Source organism: Callithrix jacchus, chromosome 7 (genome assembly GCF_049354715.1).
Source record: "Callithrix jacchus isolate 240 chromosome 7, calJac240_pri, whole genome shotgun sequence".
Classification (NCBI taxonomy): domain Eukaryota; kingdom Metazoa; phylum Chordata; class Mammalia; order Primates; family Cebidae; genus Callithrix; species Callithrix jacchus.
In genome coordinates this window covers 97,159,192-97,170,057 of record NC_133508.1, presented here as the reverse complement: position 1 = coordinate 97,170,057, position 10,866 = coordinate 97,159,192, and positions in this window count along the sequence as shown.

Sequence of the window (10,866 nt, the reverse complement as noted above, 5' to 3'; positions counted from 1 at the left end):
CTTTCTTTATGAGATATGCATTAACCGTCCTATTTCAAATGGGAGGCAATTTTCTTTCCTTAAATTTTTTCCCTTCTTTTTGAACTTGTTTTTCTCCTTTACACTTATCACCATCTGAGTATTCTATTTCCTATCTCTCCTCACTAAAATGTAGTCTAGGAGGGCAGAAATTCTGTATCTGCTTTGTTCACTGTTGTAATTCAGTGCCTCGAACAATTACTGTGCATAATAAAGGTTCAATTAATATTTGGTGAATGAATGAATAAACAAATGGAATGACTTTTTTCTTAGGGGCAACGGAGCAATGTGAGTCTTTAAAAATTTTTTTTTGCAGAGGAGTAATCAGATCTGCAATATTTTATCTCTGAAGATTACAAGAATTTTGTAATTCCAAATTTCAGACCACTGCCCTCTCCCACTAACTTGTTTTCTGACAGTGTAGGTGTGCACTAGAATCAAGTGTTTTCTTTCCATCCAACTGTCCATGAAGGAAATAGGCAAACATCTTTTGAGCTTGTTTTTAAAGGATTTACTTGAGTAAATACAGAAACCCAGACAGAGTTTAGCAAATGAAAAATAGCTACCAATTTTAAAAGTTACTACAGACTAGAAACCCATACAACTGAGAATAATAGTTCCCTTCTATATCTTGGTTACAACAGGCCAGGAATTTATGCAAAGTACTTCACATATTTTATGCTCATAAAAAATGATCTAGGCACTATTATTATGTCTATTTTATAGATAAGGAAACTGAAGTACATATGAATTGGAGGGTAGATTTGGGACTTAACAATTCTAAATCATAATTCTAAACATCATACCTATGTTTCTCTCTTCATCCTATTACCCATTGAGAAATATACACTCTTGTTCAACAGGAAGCTTGGAGCTTACTGAAGGCCAGTTAACCAATAGTAAAACCGTAGTTAAAGTCAGATTTTTCAAATGTCAAAATCCTTTCTCTTTTCAGTATACTGTAATTCCTCCTCCAACAAACAATTGGAGGAAACAAAATACATAAAAATGTTATAGGTATCAGGCTTAATTGTCTCTGTTCTATATGAAAATGTGAATTATCTCTCATTCAATAAGCATCCCCTTCATGCCCTTGGAATAAAGCCTACCAAAACTCCACTTTGGAGAGCAAAGTAGGCAAAATCTCTCAGCCTTTTATCAGTACTAAAGGCAGGTTGGCACCCCTGCCAGTCTGTAGATTTCTCAATCACATCTAGACCGGAATTCGGGACTTTATGACTCCTGGCTTTGAGCCACTAAGTCTTAGCAGTTATCCTGGACATTTTGGAATCTATTCTGGTTCCAAACTATCAGAAGCATGATGTACTTCCCTAACTTGTACCCAGATACTTCTCTCCTGAGAGCCGCACTGCTCCCCTTCCACAGATGTCTATGGTTCTAGTTCCTGCAAGTCATAATATCTATTATGAGCTATTTCTATCTTTTCTGAGTGACTTGCCATGATCAGTCCTACTAGGGAATAGGAAATAACATCTGTTGTGTACCAGGTGTCATATAAGCTATATATCACTTAACTGTGGCAGCAATCTTAGGAGTCAGGTAGGTATTATTTTATCTCTTTTATAGATGATAAAATAAACATTTAGAGAATTTAATCCCAAAGTCACCTAGTAAGTAAGAAATGAGGTTCAGAATGAACCCATGTTGGACTGTAAATCTGCAGTTAAAATTATCCACCCTTGGATATTTCATTCGTTTTTCTGTTGCCGAAACAAGCAAGCCTCAAATTTAGCAGCTGAACACAGTATCTGTTTTTAAATTTTACAGCTTTGTAGCGCTGAGGTCAGGTACTGAGGGTTCCCTGCTCAGGCTGAAATTAAGGTGTCAGGTGGCTGTGTTCTCATTTGGGGCTCAGAGACTTTTTCCAAACTAATTCCCATTACTAGCAGAAGTCAGTTCCTCGTGATTGTAGAGACTCAGTCCTGTTTCCTTTCTGGCTTTCAGTTGGGGTTGCTCAACTTGCAGAAATTACTACCATTCTTTGCCACGTGGCCCCCTCTAGTTTGAAGCTGGTAACAATGCATTGAATCTTTCTTAACTAACTAAGGAGAAGTTAGTTAATCTTTTAACTTCTCCTTCTAATAGCAGTCAAAAAAATTACTTGCTTTTAAAGGGTTCATGTGATTATATTGGTGCCACCCACATAATTTCTTTTTAGTCATATAATATATCATGATTACAGGAGTGATATCTTATTCTATCCACAGGTTCCATCAACACTAAGTGGGGAGGATAGTTGAGGATGCAGCTCATTGGGAATCATTCCGAAAATCGTGCCTATCACAGATGTTCTAAACCTGAAACTGAAGGCTTGTGTTTCACTGGCAGCCGCATGGCCTAAAAGCAGGTATCAATATCCTGGGAGCTTTCCTGCAATCCACAAGTTTCCTAAAACAGGTAAGAGTAGATTTCCATCTTTTTTTGTTTCTATCTCTTCCAGTTTCATGAAATGCCTTCATTCTCTCCATGAGTTGGCTGGGCCAGACAGAGACTGACGCCAGTAACAATGTTATCTAATACATACGATGATGAGAAAGTGGTAGAAGAGAAGTAAAAGTTAAAAGATACGTTAATTACCACACTTCCTCCTATAATTTTTGTAGTCTTGTTGAGTGTCATGTAAACTTCAGACTGCCAGAACGAAAGCTCCACATTGGTGCCCACAAGATGAAACGTAAAGTGAAAGGGCTACCAGCTATTGGTGCTAATTGTGATTCAAAACTGAAGATAAAGAGGTCTCTTCAACCGGAACAAAGGGCACTGCTATCTACAAAGCTGCTGGCCTCTGCTTTCCCCTACCCACCATCGCACACAACTTGAGACAACACAGCTGTTTCAGATTTTGATAAGTGTCCCTGAAGGAGCATACAGAAGGTGGGCATTCTTACTTGAAAGAACAGAAGGATCCCATAACATTCCAAAGTGGAAGAATCCCATAACACTCCAAAGTAGAAGGGCACATCCTGGTGGAACACATTAGCCAATAAGAAGTTTCTGTCTTCCCCAGGATTTCTTGTCATCTATCAAATAACCGACAATTAAATGGAAATTTATCACTGCTAGTTTTCTAAATAGATCTCCTCTGTAGCCTTTCCTGAGACCCTGAAAACTTCCAGAGTATTGTTCTCAACTCTTTAAAAGACTGCGAGTCTTTTCAGCTTATCCTGTATTGCCATTATTTTTCTTATCACCTCTGCAGGTCTATTGTTACTTTCCTGGATGTGGAAACTGCCTAATTGTATATTTGTATAAAACTCAATGTATGGCACATAATTGATTAACAAAATATTTAATAACCTACCACTAGTCAGATCAGTGTGTTCTGTGTCGTTTTTCCTGTTGTGCTGTTTTATTTCTAAATATCCTTTAAGAACAAGGTTACTCCTAAGCAAATTAACACAGGGACAGAAAAACAAATACCACGTGTGTTCTTATTTATCGGTGGGAGCTAAACATCTGGTACTCACGGACATAAAGATGGCAACAATAGACATTAAGGACTACTAGAGAGGGAAGGGAGGGAGGGGGACAAGGGCTGAAAACTGACTGTTGGGTACTATGATCAGTATCCAGGTGATAGGATCGTATATATCTCAAACTTCAGCATTACACCATATACCCAGGCCACAAAACTGCACATGTACCTTCTGAATCTAAAATAAAAACTGGTAAATAAAAAAAGGATTTGTTGTATAACCAAGAGAAAAAGACCTAGGCTACATATTGATGAGTTAATGGGTTGTGTTAAGGTACTAATTATTAGGGGACGCTAATCAGAAATTTAGCTTCTGTCTTTCCTTGCAGCCACAGTGTGAGCTTGTGAAGAGCATCTGGGATGGATTCATAAAGATCTAGTGAAAGAAACAAAACCACGGGGATGAACCAACAAAGTCCAAACAGGGACAGATAAATCCAGAGAAATGATGAGCTCCAAAGGAGGGCTCAGTGTGAGTACCACCAACCTCTTGCACTACTCGGATCCATTTGTTCTCTTATTAATATAAGAGCGCCAGCTATACAAAATAACTCCATATTTTAAAATAAAGGCGTTCTCGCTCTTTCTCTTGGAGGAGAAGTGGAGGTCCAATAATGCACATTCAATGTGGTAGCCAGTTGTGATCTCCTGGAAGACTAAAGCAAGGGAGTTTATAGAACAAGCTACAATACCACTGTAGTATAGTTTGTCTAGAGGGCACAACTGTATTTCTCCACTGCTATCTCCACTATCCCTTCTAGTCTCCCCTTATCCTTGTCTAGCATGTTAGCTGGTCTGAGCTGCTTGTGTTGTTTGGTGATCTCAACCTTAATCCTAAAGGCCTGAGTGGTTATTTGTTCTGCCCTTGTTCAAGCATGCTTGCTGAAGTTGCTCACAGATAGTCATGACCAGGCGTGGAAGTATGACGAGACACCCCAGTGATTTCCACAGATTCCAGATTGGCCTACAGAGTGTGGCCATCTCCCTTTCTTTTTATAGTGACAGGATAACCTACCACAGCCACTACAGTAATGCTCTCCCTGGACTATTGCTCTTCTAATATATGATGAGCTAAAAGTGATGAGATGGTAGTCACAGCACCCAGTTTAGCAAAACTATTGTATTACTGGAAATGAGTTTGCCCTCCCACAGAACTAGGATCTGTTTCCTAGCAGAACCTAAGATTAAGGAAATGAAAACACAGATTTCACAACTAGATCTCTGAGCATAAGTCAAAGTGGTAACTCTCAGTTTCATCCCTTGTTTCCCAGAGCTATAGATTTTAGCTAAACAAGACAAAGAACTATCAGTTCAAAACATATGCCTTATCCTGAAGGGTAGCATCCCACCCCTATAAGCATTGTCCCACACCCTGTATCTGAGCAGACCCTTCAAAAGCCATCCCACCCTTCTATGAGGCTATTTCTTGGTGATAGGGTGCATAATAAGAACACTAAACCCATAACCATGAGCCCACTGTCCTACCTTCTTTGCTTTGAAGTGGGCCCCTGAATCAAAGGCAATTTTGCGTGACACACAGATGAATGGATAAGACTTATTGTGAACTTTCAGATGGTAGTGATGGAAAAGGCTTCATAGGAAAGTAGTCAAACTCGTATCTGGAATCTGTGTCAATTTCAGGAAAGATACATGACTTAAATGACTTCTTATTCCAAGGTAAAAAGGATTTTCATGCCATGATCTGCCACCAGGTGGCTGCCTGGTATTCCTAAGTAATTGTGCCCTGGTATTTGCTACTACTGGATTTGCATTTAGCAGTGACAATGGCTAGAACAGTCTCAGTGAGGGAGAGCTTATATTGTTAAGTCCATATATAATCTATGTACCTGTCACCATGGCCACCCTATTGCACAAACACTGGTGCCAAGAAAAAAATATGATTGACATCCTAAGCCAGATAATACTATCCTCTTGCATTGGATATTCTCTGGCGGCATTAAATGTGAGACACAGAGTTTTGTACATTCTGACAGTTGTGCCTCCATCATGTTCTTAATGATACACATTAGACAAGTCCTAAAATTTCTTTGGTTTAAGGATTTTTTTTTTTCAGATCTAGACTTGTGCTTTTCTCTCAGCATTTGACTGACACCGGACTCTAATTATCAACCAAGAGATAATGAAAAGTAGTATGGTTGAGTCTTGAAATTTTTAAAAAAGGATGATCTTATGAGGCATATGCAATTATTACATGATCTCTAAGGAAGAGGCGGCTAGCATCTTCTGGAGAAAATGAAGGTGCTGATTTTACTGGCCAAAAGTTCAAGAGAATTTGGGGACTCAAAATTCTCACATTTGCTGATTCAATTCTTACAATCCCAGGTCTCATGGTGCTACTTTTTTGAAGATTCCCTGTCTTTGGCATTGAAAATCTCCTGAGACTATGTAGGTATCTGCTTTGTAGCTCAGTCACTTTTACATTCAGTTCTGAGCTTGATTTTCATCACAGTTTTGCCCTACGACTGCAGGAAATAAGACTACTTTTTAAAGTTGTCACAGAATCATTCTAGTTTTAGATAATACCTTGAGTTTAAATGGACTCTTCTGTGTCTTTCATTTTTTAAAGTAGTCTCTGGTGCTATGAAAAGCAGTCACATCAGTTTACAACCTTTATAAATAATTTTGTTTTCATACCAAATAAGGACCACAACTTCTTAGTTTTCCAATGTCTTACCCTCAAACTGTACTATTGCAATTATAAGTAACAACTCGAATAACTTCAAGGTGCACCATCTTACTATCAGCAATGGATTCTTACTGCTTTTTGACAAGAAAGCAATATAATTTTAGAATTTTGTTTCCTAGACTCTTTTCTAGATTTAGCTGACTCTCTATAAAGAGGCTGAGACAAGTGATAATATTTATTTAATTTAATTTTTATGGCTTATACTCAAATATACTTACTTTTTATTTTTCTGTATGGGTTATAAGTCCAGATTTCTTAATGCACATATTTTGTAATGATAAAAATCTGGGCTTTTGGTGTATCCTTCACCTAAGTGGTGAACATTGTATCCAATAGATAATTTCCCAGTCTTTACCCGAAACCACCCTCCCACCTCCACAGTCTCCAAAGTCTATTATTCCACTCTGCATGTCCTGGTGTACCTATTGTTTAGCTCCTACTCATAAATGAGAACATGCAGTATTTGACTTTCTGACTCTGAGTTATTTCACTTGGGTTAATGACTTCCAGCTCCATCCATGTTCTTGCAAAATACACAATTTCACTGTTTCTTATGGCTATGTAGTATGCCTTGGTATGTATACAGACATACATATATATATATATATATATACATATACATACGTGTGTGTGTGTATATATATATATAGTGTGTGTATATATATAGATATGTATATAGATATAGATATAGATGATATATGAAAACTTTTCTGTATCCAATCCTCCACTAATGGACACAGATAGATTTCATATCTTTGCTATTGTAAATAGGTGCTTTGATAAACATAAGCACAGGTATCCTTTTGATATGATTATTTATTTCCCTTTGTTTATATATCAAGTAGTGGGATTGCTGGATAAATAGTAGTTCTATTTTCAGTTCTTTGAAAGATTGCCATACTTTTTTCCATAGAGGTTGTACTAATTTACATTTCCACCAACAGTGTATGAGGGTTTCCTTTTCTCCCCAATCTTACCAACATCTGGTGTGTGTGTGTGTGTGTGTGTGTGTTTTCACTTTTTAGTAATAGCCATTTTGACTGGTATAGGAGACTATCTGATTGTGGTTTCAATTGGCATTTCTTTAATGATCAGTGATGTTGAGCATTTTTTCATATATTTGTTGGTTGCTTGTACGCCTTCTTTTGAAAATGTCTATTCATGCTCTTTGCCTACTTTTTAATGAGGTCCTTTTGTTGTTGTTGTTGTTGTTGAGATTTTTGTAGATTCTGGATATTAGCCGTTTGTCACATACATGATTTGCAAATACTTTTCTCATTCTGTAGGTTGTCAGTTTACTCTGTTGATTTTTTATTTTGCTGTGCAGAAGCTTTTCATTTAATTAAGTCTCATATGTCTACTTTTAGTTTTGTTGGGTGTGCTTTTGAGGATTTGGTCATAAGTACTTTGCCTAGGCCAATGTCCAGAAGAGTTTTCCTTAGATTTTCTTCTACAATTTTTGTAGCTTCCAGATATTACATTTAGGTCTTTAATCCATCTTGAGTTAGTTTTTGTATATGGTAAGGGATATGGATCCAGTTTTATTCTTCTGTGTGTGTCATTTCATTTTTGCATAACCGTCTATTGAGTTGGGTATCCTTTTCCCAATGTCTATTGTTGATTTTGTAAAACATTTGTTGTTGGTATGTGACTTTATTTCTGGATTCTCTATTCTGTTCCATTGATATATGTGACTATTTGCATGACAGTACCCTGGTGTTTTGGTTATCTAGCCTTGTAGTAAAATTTGAAGTCACGTAATATGATGCCTCAAGCTTTTTTCTCTTTTCTTTAAAGAGGTGATACTTCATTTTTAGAAAGCAAGCCTATAGATATGATGGTCAGGAAGAAAAGATGAAACAAGGCAAGAAAATATGGGAAGCAATATAATGCATTAGATCACACTAGCCACCCTTCTCAATGTGCTAGGAAACCACATCGCACCTTGTTGTCAGATGAGTTTCCCTGGCCTTTGGGACTTCTTTCAAAGATCAACAAAGAAAATCTTCACCTCAGAGAAATCCACAAAAACAATAAATAAATGAGAAGAAAGCTGACTAGCTCCCTTTCATCTTTCATTTGTCATTGCTCTTGGTTTGCCCTATTGCACTAGATGAACTCCTGCAATCAATACAACTGCAGCATCCTCTTTGTAAATATATCTAACCTGGAAAGTAACCAAATGTTTAGAAGACATATACATTAATAAGAAAGCATAATACAAAATAGACAGATATAGCAACTAACTTTTACCTGAAGTATTGTAGATGGTTGAACGTCTAGGAAAAATACTGGGGAAGAAAGAAACTATGTCACCAGAAATGCATAGAGAACTCTTGCGAGTTTTCTTTTTTTTTTTTTTTTTTTTTTTAGATTTTTTTTTTCTTTTTTTTTTTTTTTTTTAATTTTTTATTGGATTATAGGTTTTGGGGTACATGAGCAGAGCATGCAAGACAGTTGCGTAGGTACACACATGGCAGTGTGCTTTGCTTTTCTTCTCCCCTTCACCCACAATTGGCATTTCTCCCCAGGCTATCCCTCCCCACCTCCCCCTCCCACTGGCCCTCCCCTTTTCCCCCCAATAGACCCCAGTGTTTAGTACTCCCCTCCCTGTGTCCATGTGTTCTCATTTTTCATCACCCACCTATGAGTGAGAATATGCGGTGTTTCATTTTCTGTTCTTGTGTCAGTTTGCTGAGGATAATGTTTTCCAGATTCATCCATGTCCCTACAAATGACACGAACTCATCATTTCTGATTGCTGCATAATATTCCATGGTGTATATGTGCCACATTTTTTCAATCCAGTCTATTATCAATGGGCATTTGGGTTGATTCCAGGTCTTTGCTATTGTAAACAGTGCTGCAATGAACATTCGTGTACATGTGTCCTTATAGTAGAACGATTTATAGTCTTTTGGATATATACCCAGTAATGGGATTGCTGGGTCAAATGGAATTTCTATTTCTAAGGCCTTGAGGAATCGCCACACTGTCTTCCACAATGGTTGAACTAATTTACACTTCCACCAACAGTGTAAAAGTGTTCCTTTTTCTCCACATCCTCTCCAGCATCTGTTGTCTCCAGATTTTTTAATGATCGCCATTCTAACTGGCGTGAGATGGTATCTCAATGTGGTTTTGATTTGCATCTCTCTGATGACCAGTGACGATGAGCATTTTTTCATATGATTGTTGGCCTCATATATGTCTTCTTTCGTAAAGTATCTGTTCGTATCCTTTGCCCACTTTTGAATGGGCTTGTTTGTTTTTTTCCTGTAAATCTGCTTGAGTTGTTTGTAAATTCTGGATATCAGCCCTTTGTCAGATGGGTAGACTGCGAAAATTTTTTCCCATTCTGTTGGTTGCCGATCCACTCTAGTGACTGTTTCTTTTGCCGTGCAGAAGCTATGGAGTTTCATTAGGTCCCATTTGTCTATTTTGGCTTTTGTTGCCAATGCTCTTGGTGTTTTGTTCATGAAGTCCTTGCCTACTCCTATGTCCTGGATAGTTTTGCCTAGATTTCCTTCTAGGGTTTTTATGGTGCCAGGTCTTATGTTTAAGTCTTTAATCCATCTGGAGTTAATTTTAGTGTAAGGTGTCAGGAAGGGGTCCAGTTTCTGCTTTCTGCACATGGCTAGCCAGTTTTCCCAACACCATTTGTTAAACATGGAATCCTTGCCCCATTGCTTGTTTTTGTCAGGTTTATCAAAGATTGTATAGTTGTATGTATGTTGTGTTGCCTCTGGTGCCTCTGTTTTGTTCCATTGGTCTATATCTCTGTTTTGGTACCAGTACCATGCTGTTTTGATTACTGTAGCCTTGTAGTATAGTTTGAAATCCGGTAGTGTGATGCCCCCCGCTGTGTTCTTTTAGCTTAGAATTGACTTGGCTATGCGGGCTCTCTTTTGGTTCCATATGAAGTTCATGGTGGTTTTTTCCAGATCTGTGAAGAAAGTCAACGGTAGCTTGATGGGGATAGCGTTGATTCTGTAAATTACTTTGGGCAGTATAGCCATTTTCACGATATTAATTCTTCCTAACCATGAACATGGAATGTTTCTCCATCTGTTTGTGTCCTCTCTGATTTCGTTGAGCAGTGGTTTGTAGTTCTCCTTGAAGAGGTCCCTTACGTTCCTTGTGAGTTGTATTCCAAGGTATTTTATTCTTTTTGTAGCAATTGCGAATGGCAGTTCGCTCTTGATTTGGCTTTCTTTAAGTCTGTTATTGGTGTAGACGAATGCTTGTGATTTTTGCACATTGATTTTATATCCTGAGACTTTGCTGAAGTTGTTTATCAGTTTCAGGAGTTTTTGGGCTGAGGCGATGGGGTCTTCTAGGTATACTATCATGTCGTCTGCAAATAGAGACAATTTGGCTTCCACCTTTCCTATTTGAATACCCTTTATTTCTTTTTCTTGCCTGATTGCTCTGGCTAGAACTACCAGTACTATATTGAATAGGAGTGGTGAGAGAGGGCATCCTTGTCTAGTACCAGATTTCAAAGGGAATGCTTCCAGTTTTTGCCCATTCAGTATGATATTGGCTGTTGGTTTGTCATAAATAGCTTTTATTACTTTGAGATACGTTCCATCGATACCGTGTTTATTGAGGGTTTTTAGCATAAAGGGCTGTTGAATTTTGT